This window comes from Callorhinus ursinus, unplaced genomic scaffold (assembly GCF_003265705.2).
Source record: "Callorhinus ursinus isolate GAN/ISIS: 27379988/994484 unplaced genomic scaffold, GSC_fseal_2.0 scaffold10, whole genome shotgun sequence".
Classification (NCBI taxonomy): domain Eukaryota; kingdom Metazoa; phylum Chordata; class Mammalia; order Carnivora; family Otariidae; genus Callorhinus; species Callorhinus ursinus.
The window spans coordinates 59233529-59248240 of record NW_027397072.1 but is presented as its reverse complement, the minus strand read 5'-3'; the positions used below and the strand labels follow the sequence as shown (position 1 = coordinate 59248240).

General features: G+C 35.7%; 1 protein-coding gene across 10 annotated transcripts in view; it reads left to right on the top strand.

Moving 5' to 3' along the window:
- Nucleotides 1–14712, top strand: part of EHBP1 (EH domain binding protein 1) — a 715801-nt gene that overhangs the window by 598951 nt on the left and 102138 nt on the right. The gene's annotated exons all lie outside the window — the stretch shown is intronic.

The window sequence follows — 14712 nt, the reverse complement described above, 5'->3', positions numbered from 1 at the left end:
GAGGGAAAAACAGACTCCCCACTGAGCAGGGAGCCTGATGCTGGGCTCAATCCCAGGACCCTGAGATCATGACTTGAGCTGAAGGCGGATGCTCAATGAACTGAGCCACCCAGGTGCCCCCAAAGAAGATTTAAGATTACAAAGAAGCATGTGAAAAGATGCTCCGCCTCACATGTTATCAGGGAAATGCAAATTAAAACAATGAGATACCACTAAACATCTATTAGAATGGCCAAAATCAGGACCACTGATCACCAATGCTGATGAGGATGTGGAACACAAGAACTCTAATTCATTGCTGGTGGGAATCCAAGATGGCATATAGCTGCTTTGGAAGACAGTTTGGCTATTTCTTAAAAATGTAAACACTCTTACCATATGATCCCACAGTTGTGCTCCTTGGTATTTACCCAAAGGTATAGAAAACTTATATCCACACAAAAACCTGCACATGGATGATTATAGCAGCTTTTCTCATAATTGCTAAAACTTGGAGCAACCCAAATGTCCTTTAGTAGGCGAATGGGTAAATAAACTAGATAACAGGTCCAGATTCAGCACTAGAAAGAAATGAGCTATCAAGACATGAAAAGACATGGAGGGACCTTAATGCATGTTACTAAGTGAATGAAGCCAATCGGGAAAAAGCTATATACTGTATGGGTTCAACTCTATAACATGCTGGAAAAGGCAAAACTGGGGAGACAGTAAAAAGCTCAGTGGTTGCCAGGAGGAGGGTGTAGGGGAAGTATGACTAGGCAGAGCACAGAGGAATGAAAGTATTCTGTATGATATTATAATGATGGATATATGTCATTATACATTTGTACAAACTGATAGAATGTACAACACTAAAAGTGAACCCTAAGATAAACTGGAAGTGGGGAGATGTTGGTCAAAGGGTACAATGTTTTATCTAGTATGAATAAGATCTAGTCATCTAATGTACAAGAAGGCAGCTATAGTTAAATATTGTGTTGTATACTCGAAATTTGCTAAAATATAGATCCTAAGTGTTTTCACCACCCATAAAGAAGTGGTGACTAGGGACACCTTGGTAACTCAATTGGTTAAGTGTCCGACTCTTTTTTTTTTTTTTTCCAGCTCTTAATATCAGCTCAGGTCATGATCTCAGTGTCATGAGATTGAGCCACACGTTGGGCTCTGCACTCAGTGGGGAGTCTGCTTGGGATTCTCTCTCTCCCTCTGCCCCTCCCCCCACTCATGCACACTCTCTCTCAAATACATAAATCTTAAAAAAAAAAAGAAGTGGTGACTACATGAGGTGATGGATGACATTCTTGGTAACAAATGTACCATTAGATATTGATAATGGGAGAGGTTATGAATGTGTGGAAGCAGGGGATATGTAAGAAATCTCTACTTTCCTCTACATTTTTTGTAAAGCTACCACTACTAAAAAAATAAGTCTTTGAAAAAAGATAAGATAACTGATGAAATCAAAAGTTAGTTCTTGGAAAGATCAACAAAATTGACAAACCTTTAGATAGATGGACTGAGACAAAAAGAGGGTAGACTCAAATTACTACAATCAAAAATGAAAGTGAGGACATTATTACCAATTCTACAGAAATAAAAAGAATTATAAGACAATACCATGAACAGCTGTATACCAATAAAGTGGATAACCTAGATGAAATGGATAAATTCCTAGAAACATAAAAAACCTACAACACTGGATCATGAAGAAACACAAAACCTGAATACACCTGTGACTCATAAGGACCTTGAATCAGCCATCAAAAATTTCCCAACAGAGTGAAAAGCCCTGGACCTTATGGCTTTACTGGTAAATTCAACCAAACATCTAAAGAAGAAAAAACACAAATCACCCTCAAAGTTTTCCCCAAAAGTGAAGAGGAGGGAATACTTCCTAACTTATTCTGTAAGGCCAGCATTGCATTAATAACAAAGCCACACAAAGACACTAAAAGAAAAGGAAACTACTGACTAGTATTTCTTACACATTGATGCACAAATACTCAACAACATACTAGTACACTGGATTTAGCAATATATTAAAAGAATTGCACATTGTGACCAAGAGGGATTTATTCCTGGAATGCAAGGATGGTTCAGCATATGAAAATCAGTCAACCCCACAGTAATGTAATGAAGGATAGATATTGTATGATTATCTTAATAAATGCAAAAAAAGTATATAACAACATTCAGTACCCTTTCATGATAAAACACTCAACAAACTAGGAATAGATGGGAGTTACCTCAAGATAATAAACCATATATGAAAAACTCACAGTTGATAATCATTCTCAATGGTGAAAGATTTCAATCTTTTACTTTTTTAGAGTAAAAAAGCTTTTACTCTAATATCAGGAACAATGCAAGGATGCCTACTCTCTCCACTTCTATTCAGTGTAATACTGGAAGTACTAGTTAGAGCAGTTAAGCAAGAAAAAGAAACAAAAGGCATCCAAACTGGACTGGAGGAAGTAAAATTATCCCTCTGCATAGATGATTGAAAACCTCAAAGATGCCACACAAAAAGTATTGCTAGAATAAATGAGCTCAGCAAAGTTTACAGAGTGAACACAAAAATAAGTTGCACTTTTATCACTAACAATGAACAATATGAAAAGGAATTCAAGAAAACAATTCCATTTACAGTAGTATCAAAAAGAATAAAATACTTAGGAATTAACTAAGGAAGTGAAAGACTTTTACACTGAAAAGTAGGAAACAATGATGAAATAAAGAAGACACAATGGGGCGCCTGGGTGGCTCAGTCAGTTAAGCGTCTGCCTTCTGCTCAGGTCATGATCCTGGAGTCCTGGGATTGAGCCCCGCATCAGACTTCCTGCTCAGTGGAGAGCCTGCTTCTCCCTCTGCCTGCCACTTTGCCTACTTGTGCACTCTCTCTCTCTCTGTGTGTGTGTCAAATAAATAAAATTTTTTAAAAAATTAAAGAAGACACAAATAAATGGAAAGACATCCTATGTTTATGGATTAGAAGACTTAAGATGTCAGTACTACCCAAAATGGTCTACAGATTTAATGCAATCCCCATCAAAATCCTAAAAAAGTTTTTTGCAAAAATAGAAAAATCCACTCTAAAATTCATATGGAATCTCAGGGTACCCTGAATAGCCAAACAATCTTGAAAAAGAATAATTTTGGAGGGCTCACACTTCTTGATTTCAAAACTTACTACAAAGCTACAGTAATCAATGTGGTACTGATGTAAAGACAGACATATAGAGCAATGGTATTGAATAGAGAGCCCAGATATAAACCCTTGCATATATGGTCAAATGATTTTCAGCAAGGGTGCCAAGTCTATATAGTGGAGACAGTACAGTCTTTTCAACAAATAGTTCTGGAAAAACTGAATATCAACTTGCAGAATAACAGAATTAGATCCTTTCCTAGCACCTGTACAAAATTAATTCAGAATGGATCAAAGACATGAATCTATGAGCTAAAACCATAAAACTCTTAGAAGAGAATATAGGGTAGAAGCTTTACAAGTTTGGATTTGAGAGTGAATTCTTGGATATAAAACCAAAGGTACAAGTAACAAAGAAACAATAGACAAATTGGACTTCATGAAAATTATAAAACTTATATGCATGAAAGGACTTGTGAAAGGAAACAACAGAGTGAAAAGGCAACCTACATAATAGAAGATATTTCCCAGTTATATATCTGATGAGGGGGCTGATATTCAGAATACATAGAGAACTCCTAAAACTCAACAACAAAAAGCAAATGAACAAAGGACTTGAATAGACATTTCACCAAAGAAAATACATGAATGACCAATAAGCACATGAAAAGATGCTCAAAATCACTAATCATTAGAGAAATGCAAGTCAAAATCACAGTGAGATACCACTTCACATTCATTAGGCTGGCTGCTATTGAAGGAGGAAGAAAGGAAGATAAAGAAAATGCCAAGTGTTGGTGAGGATGTGGAGAAATTGAGACTCTTGTGCACTGTTGGTGGGACTGTAAATGGTGCAACCACTGTGGAAAACACTATAGATATTCCTCAAAAAGTTTTAAAATAAAATTACTATATAATCCAGCAATTTCACTTCTGGATGTGTACCCAAAAGACTTGAAAGCAGGATCTTAAAAGAGATATTTGTACACTCACATTTATAGCAGCATTATTCACAATAGCTAAAACATGGAAGCAACTCATGTGTCCATCAACAGATGAATGGATAAACAAAATGTGGTATGTACATACAATGGAATATTGTTTAGTTTTAAAAAGCAAGAAAATTCTGACATATATAACATGGGTGACCTTGTGGATATTGTGCTAAGTGAAATAAGCCAGTCACAAAATGATAAATATGTATGATTCCACTTAAATAAGGTACCTAGAGTCATCAGAATCATAGAGACAGAAAGTAGAATTGTTGCCAGGGGCTGTGGGAAGGGGGAAGTGGGGAGTTATTGTTCAATGGGTATAGAGTTTCGGTTCTGCAAGGTGAAAGTGTTCTGGAGATGGACAGTGGTGATGGTTGCACAACAATAGGAATATACTTAATACCGCTGAACTGTGCATTTAAAAATGGTTAAAATGGTAAATACTAAATTATGTGTATTTTGCCATAATACAAATGTTTTGGGAGTGCCTGGGTGGCTCAGTCGGTTAAACGTCCGACTCTTGATTTTTGACTCAGGAAGTGATCTCAGTGTCATGAGATTGAGCCCCATGTTGGGCTCCATGCTGGGTGTGGAGCCTGCTTACGAGTCTCCCTCTGCCCTTCCCCACCCCTGCCCCCACTCACGCTCATTCTCTCTCTCTCTTTCCAAAAAAAAAAAAAGAAAAAAAAATTAAAGGGGCTCCCAAGTGGCTCAGTCAGTTAAGTGTCTGTTTTTGGCTCAGGTCATGATGCTGGGGTCCTGGGATTGAGCCCCACATCGGGCTCCCTGCTCAGCAGGGAGTCTGCTTCTCCCTCTGCCCCTCCCCTAGCTCGTGCTCTCTCTTTCTCTCTCTCTCCCTCCCCCTCTCCCTCCCCTTCTCACTCTCACTCTCACTCTTGCTCTCTTTCAAATAAATAAATCTTAAAAAGAAATTGTTATTTAGGACCCCAAAGAATTTTTATGTGTGTTATACCTATTGATATATATAATATTAGAAACTAAAAGTGAGAAAATTTAAAAATACATTAATTCATTTAAAATAATAAACCATTACATTTTTTAAGATAAACATTTTTTTATGAAAAATGACTATATTTTCCAAAGCAAAAACAATTTAGTAAAAAGAATGAAATTTTTACCATACTCTAATGCCTGGCTTAGTAGAAGATAGTTTTGGTATTTAATCTGTTTTAAGTATGCTATTTGGTTGAAGTATATGGACAGAATCTGACCTCACATATTTTATAGTTAGGAGAATAAAAAGAATTTTAATGGACTTTTTAAATCATTGTGGATTGTCTTCTTTGATACTACACCAAAATTCACAAGTGATATTTGCCATATGGAATCTGAAATCATACCTTGGTTTATCTTGCATTTTGAAATGGATATTTTTTTGATGCATGGTTTTGTAACATCATTGTCCATTGGAAAATATTGATGCCCCAGGTCATGCAGATCTTCCAAATGTTGTCATATTTGATTACACATATAACAAGAGTAACACTTGTTAATATTACCACCAGTCTTTTCATACAGTTCCTTAAGTTCATCCTTTTCTCTACTGCTGTTGTATGTGGGCCTATTTCTACCCTCTCTATTCTACATAATTATTAGATATATTTGGTCTTGGTTCTGATATCCTACTTTATAATTATGCTTTCTACTTTTCTTTTAAATTTTTCGCACTGTATGAGTTCTGCCTTCTTTATTTATTTGTGATTCTTCTGGTAATTTGGGAGCTTGGTTATTGATTTATTGTTGGAACATCCCCATATATTGCAGGTCAGGGTTACATTATGTCTCCTACTTCAGGCTGAAAAACGGTTTACTTTTGTTTCTCATTGTCCTTGTTACCTTTAGGTGATTTTCAGATTGAGTGGGGAAATCACCATCTTTATTACTTCATCATTTTAATACCAGCAATTCCAATATGCTTAAACTTTTTTTGCTGTAAAACAGAAATGAATGTGAAATATATACAGAAGACTACATAAAACATAATAGGCAGCTTAAGAAAATTATTTTAAGTGAACATCTGTGTAAACACCAAAAGAATTAGATCTTTGAAATCACTCCAGAAGTTTTAAGTACAAATCCTTAAACAACATAGTTTAGGTTTGCCTGGTTTTTCATTTTATGTAAATGGAATCATATGGTATGTATATATGATTTTGTACCTGTTTTCTTTTGTTCAATAGTATGTTTTAGGATTAAATGTGTTTTGTATTTCTCTCAATCGCTCTCCCTTCCTCCCTTCCTCTCTCTTTCTGTCTCTGTCTCTCTTTCTCTCTGTGTGTGTGAAGTATTTCACTGTCAGAATAGACCACAATTATAAGATCTATTGCTAATGAACACTTGGATTATTTTCAGATCTGGGAAATTGTAAACAGTGCGTCTGTGAACATTTTTGAACATGTATTCTATCTTGTGTAAGCATCAATTTCTGTAGGTTATAAACCTAGGATTCCTGGGTCATAGCATATGCACATCTTCAGATTTACCATAATAGATGATGCCAGAGTTTTCCCATCAGCTCTGTATAAGCTCCCTTTGCTCCACATCCTTGTCAACACTTGGTATTTTTAATTTCATTAAAATTTTAATTTCATTTTAATTAAAAGAGTTTTTAATTTTAGCCTTTCTGGGGAGAAGTGTGTAGTAGTGCCTTGTACAGTTCTCTGAATACTAATGTGATAGAGCAAATTTTCATTCTGATTATAGGCCCTGTGTGTGTGTGTATTAAATAATTTGGCACTAGGTTACTTAGCTTTATAGAAGGGCAGGAAATACAGTATGTTGGCATTAGAGCATCAGGTCTGTAGTGCCATAATTCAGCTCCCCATGAACTATTCATTTGTAAGATGGGTAAGTGTGGATCACTATGGTTTATAAGATATACACTCTTGTAATAGTCTGTACCTATAACTGTTAGATCCCTCAAGGGACACATTTGATTACAAGAATCACACAGGGAAGCTGTGGCCTTTGTATTTCAGTAGGCATTTATAGTTTATTGACAAGCTTCCAAGTCTAGATGCAGTCCCCCGAACTAGGGTCATTTTTACAATAAATAATGTTGCCTGGTAACAAACTTGACCTTTCACATTAATCTAATCCAATATATTTCCGTGGGAATGTTGCTAGAAGGTAAACTCGAGGTCATTTCCTCATGAAAGTCTTAGGTCTTTAGGTTAACCCTTTCTCTCTGGAAATAATTGTTATCTTTATAATTGTGTCTTCTAATCCATGGATATGGTATATTTCTCCCTCTCTTTAAGACTCCTTTATTTTCTCACAGTAAAGTTTGATAGTTTTTTAATAACACTTATGTGCATTATTTGTAGATTTATTTCTTGGTATTTGTTTTTTATGCCACCGTGAATGGTGTTAAAAATTTAAATTTCTAACTGCTTTGCTGGTGTATAGGAATGCAGTTGGTTTTGTACACTGCTTTTTTTGTATCCAGCCATTTTCTTAAATTCTCATATTCATTCTAATAAATTACCTGTAGATTCTTTTGGTTTTCTATGTACTTCATTATATCATTTGCAAATAATGTCAGTTTTATAATTTTGATTCTTTTCCAGTTATTTACAACCTTATATCTTTTTCTGGCCTTATGAAACTAGCTAGACCTCCATTACAATGTTGAATAAAAGTGGTGGTAGATTCTCAGTCTCAAGGGGAAAACTTTAAATATTTTACCATTGAGATATTTGCTGAAGATTTTACAAGTTAAGAAATCTTGTTACTACTACTTTGCTTATTTATTTCATATTTTTAAAAGATTTTATTTACTTGTCAGAGAGAGAGAGTATGTGCACAAGCAGGGGGAGCAGCAGACAGAGGGAGAAGCAGGCTCCCTGCTGAGCAGGGAGCCCAACATGGGACTCGATCCCAGGACCCTGGGATCATGACCTGAGCCGAAGGCAGACACTCAACCAACTGAACCACCCAGGCATCTCGCCAGGACTATTTTATAGAATATAAATGGATATTGCATTTTATTAGATGTTTCTGTATATCTGTTTAGATGATTATATCTACATATTTTCCCCTATAATCTGTTAATTTGGCAAATTACCTCAATAGATTTGCTAATGTTAAGTCAAACGTGCCTTTCTTGGTAAGTGTCCAATTTGTTCAATTTATAAATTGCTAGGTTCAGTATGCTAATAATTTTATTAGCACTTTTGCTTCTATATTCATGACAAGTTTTTTTCCCTGTAATTTTGCCTTTTTCTATTGAGTTTTGGTATCACAGTTTGCAAGGATCATGAAATGAGTTGGGGAATAAACTCATTTTTCCTATTCCCTGGGAAAATTTGTGTAATGTTGGAGATACTTATTCCTCGAATGTTTGGTGGAACTGGTCAATAAAGCCAACTGGAATTTTGTTTATAGGAAGGCTTTTGGGTTTTGTTATTTTATTAGTTTCAGAGGTAGAATTTAGTGATTCATTGGTTGCATATAACACCCAGTGCTCATTACATCAAGTGCCTTCCTTAATGCCCATCACCCTATAGGAAGGTTTTTAATTACAGATTCAAATTTTTATAGTTATGGAACTATCCAGGCTTTTTGTTTCTTCAAGCCATACTTTCCTGGGAATTTGCTTTCCTGTTTTTTTCTTTGTCAGTCATATCAGAGGTTTAATTGATTTTGTCATTTCAAAGAAGCAGCTTTTGGCTTTATTGATCCTTCTTATTGTAAGCATATTTCCAATTTCACTATTTTTTGTTCTCATTTTTATTTATTTTTTCTACTTTTGAGGGTTGAGGGGTGCATATTGCTATTTGGGGGTCTACTATAAGTGCAGCTCTGCATCTCAGTTCACTCTTCCAGAACAGCCATTATAAAAGCATCCCTGAGAGCTTTGCCCACTCTCTAGTTTTCTACTTTCTCCAAGGTCTAGGCTTGAGGATAGTTGTTTGATGTATCTTAGAAACTTTTCTAAACATTTTGTTCAGCTTTTTAAAAATTGTGTTCAGATGGTGGTCCTGCTTTAATGTAAGCAGAAGTTCCTCTTAGTATTATTTTAATTACAGGATAATCTTCCTGATTGTCTAAATAGCAAAATAACATAACTTAACTTTACTATGAGAATAAAATGAAATTATTTAAATGAAAACACTCTGAAAAAGAATAAACACTACAGATAAACATATTCTTATTTTCACCACTGCTCTTGTTTTGAGCTCACCAAATATTAAGATTTATCCACGGTTTCCTCAGTTGTTTTCAAAAATTTGTAATAATTGGGGGTGCCTGGGTGGCTCAGTCGGTTGAGCATCTGACTCTTGGTTTCAGCTCAGTTCATGATCTCATGGGTCATGAGATCAAGCCCTGCATGGCTCCCGGCTCAGCACGAAGTCAGCTTGAAGATTCTCTCCTGCTGCCCCTCCCCCTGCTTGTACTCTCCCTCTCTCTCTCACTCTTTCTCTCAAATAAATAAATTTTTAAAAATTTGTAATAATTGGGGGAAGGCTCCCAGAATCAGCAGTAGGGAGACCAAAATGTTCTACAATTTTAGCAATGGTAGTGTATATTTCACTGCTCTGGACTTACATAGTTCTAGTTCTAGTTCCAACCAATAATCTAAAATCCAAAGAATGGATAAAGGGTTTTATTAACTAAATACTCCTAGAGTTTAAATTGTTTGCCTTGATTGCCTTTTTGGAATCAATTTAATATACATGGGACAGCCAGTCATCTAAGAAGTTGACTAAGGCAACTTCTCAAGAAATTTATAGTTTCTCCTGAGGTCCTAAAACTGCATTATCTTGAAATGTGAAATGCATGTTGCTTAAGAGCACAGGCTCTGGAGTGGGAACACCTTGGTATAGATTCTCACTCCTTCACTTTCTAGCTATGTAACTTTAGTTTCCTCAACTGAAATTGGGAATAATAGCACTTACCTCAAAGGAGTTGTGAGATTAAATGAGCTAATCCATGTAAGGGTTTTAACATTGTCTGTGGGACATAGTAAGTGCTCAGAGTATACTTTATAGATTAATGAAAAATTAATAAGTTTTTGTGGATGGAAGAAATAATACATTGTAAGTAAAAATTCTAGATGAGAGTCAAAGGAATACTGAAAATCCTTAGTAATTGGAGTTGGAAAGAGATTTCATGTGCAAGATGACAACTGTACATAATCTTGAAGGTAGAGTGGAATTGTAGCAATTGTACGTGCGACAGAAAATACTCCAAAGTGTGGTGACAATCTGTATGATCAAGGACAGGAAGTGGGGGAGCTGGGGCTAGGGAGGAAAGCATAGTGATTCTAGAAAATGGTGAATCATCCTAGAGAGTAGATATGTTAAAAAAGATTTGGGGTTCTTTGTTCAAAAGTATTTTGACATCATTTTATATGTTTACGAGTCGTGAGAGGCTTTGACCTGTGCTTTAAGAAGATTGTTGGTATGGCAATGAATCAGATAAGGGAGAATTTGGAAGAAGGAAGACCTATTAGAGAGATTTTGCAATAGCTAGGCAAAAGAAGATAGATTACAACAATAGGATCAAAATTTCCCATGGATTAACTAATAAAGGATGATAGGGGAAAGAAGAGGTCAAAGCTGATTCTGAGATTTAAAGTCTGGATAATTGGGACAATAGCAGTATCATTTGTAAACAGAGAGAGGATGAAGCAGTTTGTTAGGAAAGATTATAATTATGGTTTTGAACATATTGAGTTTGAATTTTATATGGCAGGAAGGACGGCCAGCTGGAAATGTCAACTTGAGATAGTTTGAACTATAAATGTATATTTGGGAATCATCTGCATGGAAGTGATAGTTGAAATCCTGGGAGTGAATCAGCTCAAAGTGTGGAAAGAGAAAACTATTTAGAGCAATACCTAGAGGGATATATATGTGCTTATATCAGTGGAAGAAGGGGAAAGAGCAAAGAGAAAACAACTATAGTGAGAGGGGTAGAGCAGAAAAAATGGAATTGCAGCTATTAAAATTTAGGAAATTTTGTAACAAGTTATTCGACAGGTTTTCTGAAAGCATTCCTATTGCCATTGATAGCAAGAGTGACTAAGTGGCCTTACTGTCTTTAATATGTAAAATACTATGTTAACAGAAACAATGCATTAAAATTATCCATACTAGACAATAGAACTGTTAAGTGAAACAGTGGTTTCAAGTCCTATTTCCTCTGTACTGTCAGCACTTAAAACTAGCTCTATAATCATGATGGTTAACATCAATTTGTAGTTCTTGGTTAAGCTGAGATTGGTGCAATTTCATCCATATAGTAGCTTGATTGAGAGAGAACTGGAAGAATCAGCTAGTTAATCAGTTAATCAAAATCAGTCAGATTCTGATTAATCTCACCATAATTATAGTTAGATGCCTCTTAGAAATTTCCTCTCTTGGTGCATAAAAAAGATAACTGTAATATCTGTCCTTTACTTTCCCAGTATGTTAAATAAAGATGCCTTCTCATACATCCAGTCCCTGCAAAAATAAAGAGCTTTTAAAGAGTTGTTCCAACATCTGAAAGTTTGGTTCTACCATTAATGGTCAGATTTTGGTGTCTTCTTTTCTTTGGAAAGCACTATATTACAGTCGTTGAGAAATTTTTTCACCAAACCCATAGAAATAGATGCATTGCCAAGAATTCCGAGTGCCCCATTTTGCAGTAAAGTGTCAGGTCTATCTTCTAGTTAAAGTTTTGTTTTCAAAAGTATTTTTCACTAATCTTGAAGAAATTCATGGCCTTTGAAGTTTCCAGAAGACCCTCAAAAATAGGAGTTCAAGTGCTGGTAATTTATTGGTTGTAGTAATAATAATTGCAATTAACATTTACAGAGTTGCTTCTATGTGCCGTACATTGTGCCAAGTATTTATTTAATAGTATTAATTGAGTGCCTGCTATGTGTCAGGATCTGTTCTGGATGCTTTGGATAAGGTAATAAACTAAACAAACTAAAACCTGTATCTTCATAGCCCTTTTATTTGGTGAGAATGGACAAAATAATAAGCAGTAAGCATGACCAATAATCATATTTTGGTTATAACCAAAAAAAGTATATGGACGATAAGAAGATGGTAAGTACTATGGAAAAAAATAGAGCAAGGTAAGGTAGTCAGGAGTGTGGCGTTGAGGTTGAATGATAGAGATGAGTTGCATTATTAAATAGGGTAGTTAAAATAGGCATAATGAAGATGGTTGCATTGGAGTTAACCATGCAGATATATGACAGGAGAGCAGGCCGATGGAACAGTCTGTACAACGGCGCTAAGGTGGGACCGTCTTGGGTATCTAAAGAATAGCAAAGAGGTTACTACAGTTCAGTGTGATCAAGGGAGAGAGTGGTAATGAGCAATAATGGGCGGGAGGATGGTAAGGCAGTCCTGTTACTACAGTGACACCATGAGATTTACACCATTACAATCCACCTTTTGTAGATGAAGAAACAGAGACATAGAGAAGTAAAGTAACCTGCCACATCAGGAGCCAGCTATAGCAAGAAACAAGCAATTACATTCATTAATATCCTGAAGGCTCTGAACTTGTTTAACTGCTTATTTCTTTATGACCCTCTGCAAAATATTAGATGAAAGATCAGCTGTTCTGAAGTGGATGATTTATTGTACAGTGGTTCTACCTCAGTCCTCTTTCTGTGCAACCAATATGACCATTTATAGGCCTTGTATTTTTATCAAGTTTCCTCAATTACAAATGACTTTTTCTTCAGTTACAAATGACTTATTTTTCTTTGGCAGTGCAGTAAGCATCCCTGTAAGATCTTTTTAATTCAAGGGTGTTATGTTAGGGTAAATCCAAAATTTAGTTTAGTTCTTCTAGGCTTTTCATATTGAGCCTTCTTACAAACAAGGGTATATTGATAATAATAATGACATGGTAAGCTACTCTAGATGGTGATAATGACTTTTGTACATGACCTATCTATGTACTACTGATAATTGGAATCAATCAGTGTAATGATAGTTGCAGATTATCTGGCCTATGTACTTCTTCTTCATACTTGGAATGAGTCAATGCCTTAATAATATAATTTGATAAAGAAAAGCATTTTATTAAAAACAATCCTTTAATAGGAAGTCTAAGGAAAAAAATGTGTTTGTGCCCAGTTCATTGATCTCCTACCTCATCCATAGACCATTCTCCACTCCACTTCCAGGTTAAGTGACTAGAACAATTTGAAAATCACAGTGGAAAGTCACCATTAGATGAAAAGATATTTAATAGTTCATTTTTATACATGTCAAATTGATGTGGTTAAAAGATCTATTATTTATTCTAAAGTAAATAGTTTATTACATTGGGAATTCCATTTTTACCTCCTTCTTCATATTAAGTAGAATTGATCCAAATTTATTGAATTTTATGGCCTGTGAATTTTTTAGCATTTACTTTGTATAGGTGATTACATAAAGAACAGCACTTTGTTGGGGCATCTGGATGGCTCAGTCGTTGGGCGTCTGCCTTCAGCTCAGGTCGTGATCCCAGAATCCTGGAATCGAGCCCCGCATCGGGCTCCCTGCTCAATGGGAAGCCTGCTTCTCCCTCTCCCATTCCCCCTGCTTGTGTTCCCTCTCTCACTATCAAATAAATAAATAAAATCTTTAAAAAAAAATAATAAAGGACAGCATTTTGCAAGATTCATGCTTGCTCAGTTTGTTAATCTGACAGTTAATAAAAATACAATAAAAAATAAGAAATTACATTTCTGGTGTTTCTTAGTAGTTTTTTCACGGGAGCAGTGAATGCATAATCATAATTACCTCAGGAGTTGATGATTTTAATTGTTTGGCACTAACATGTTTTTGTCAAGTGGGGGCATCATTGGGCTTTCTTAAGTAAGGTGTGTGGCAAGAATGGTTTGCTTGTTAAAGTTAAGTGATGTTAGGGGTAAATAATTATTCCCCTTTCGCCTTATTTTAGAGGGCCTCTATTTTATGTTTATAGTCAGCACTCTTAACTGATAGCACAATTTTTTTTTTAAGATTTTTTATTTATTTGACAGAGAGAGAGACAGCGAGAGCAGGAACACAAGCAGGGGGAGTGGGAGAGGGAGAGGCAGGCTTCCCGGTGAGCAGAGAGCCCGATGCGGGGCTCGATTCCAGGACCCTGGGATCATGACCTGAGCAGAAGGCAGATGCTTAATGACTGAGCCACCCAGGCGCCCCTGGTAGCATAATTTAAAGTCCAGAAACATTTAGTAGTTTTCTTTATGGTTTTCAGTTGTACCAGCCTCTAAAGTTACCATCACAAAATGTGATTGTTACTCAGTAAAAGAAAGTGACGTGTTTTTAAGAATAATAAAAGTTTAAGATAAAAGTCTTATGTAGTTTTTGGGATTTTTTTTGTCATCATTAAGTATATTAACAAGGGGAAAAACAAAGAATATACTTAAGATTTAACACACACACACCTCTAACTGACCTACGAAAGTAGCTCTCAGTGATAATTAAAAAGAGCAAATCCAAATTACATACTGTTGTGTGCTGTTGTTACCAATACCTGACTGCTGCTAATAACTCTAGATCTGTTTTGCCATCATTAAATTTATATAAGAAATGTCTG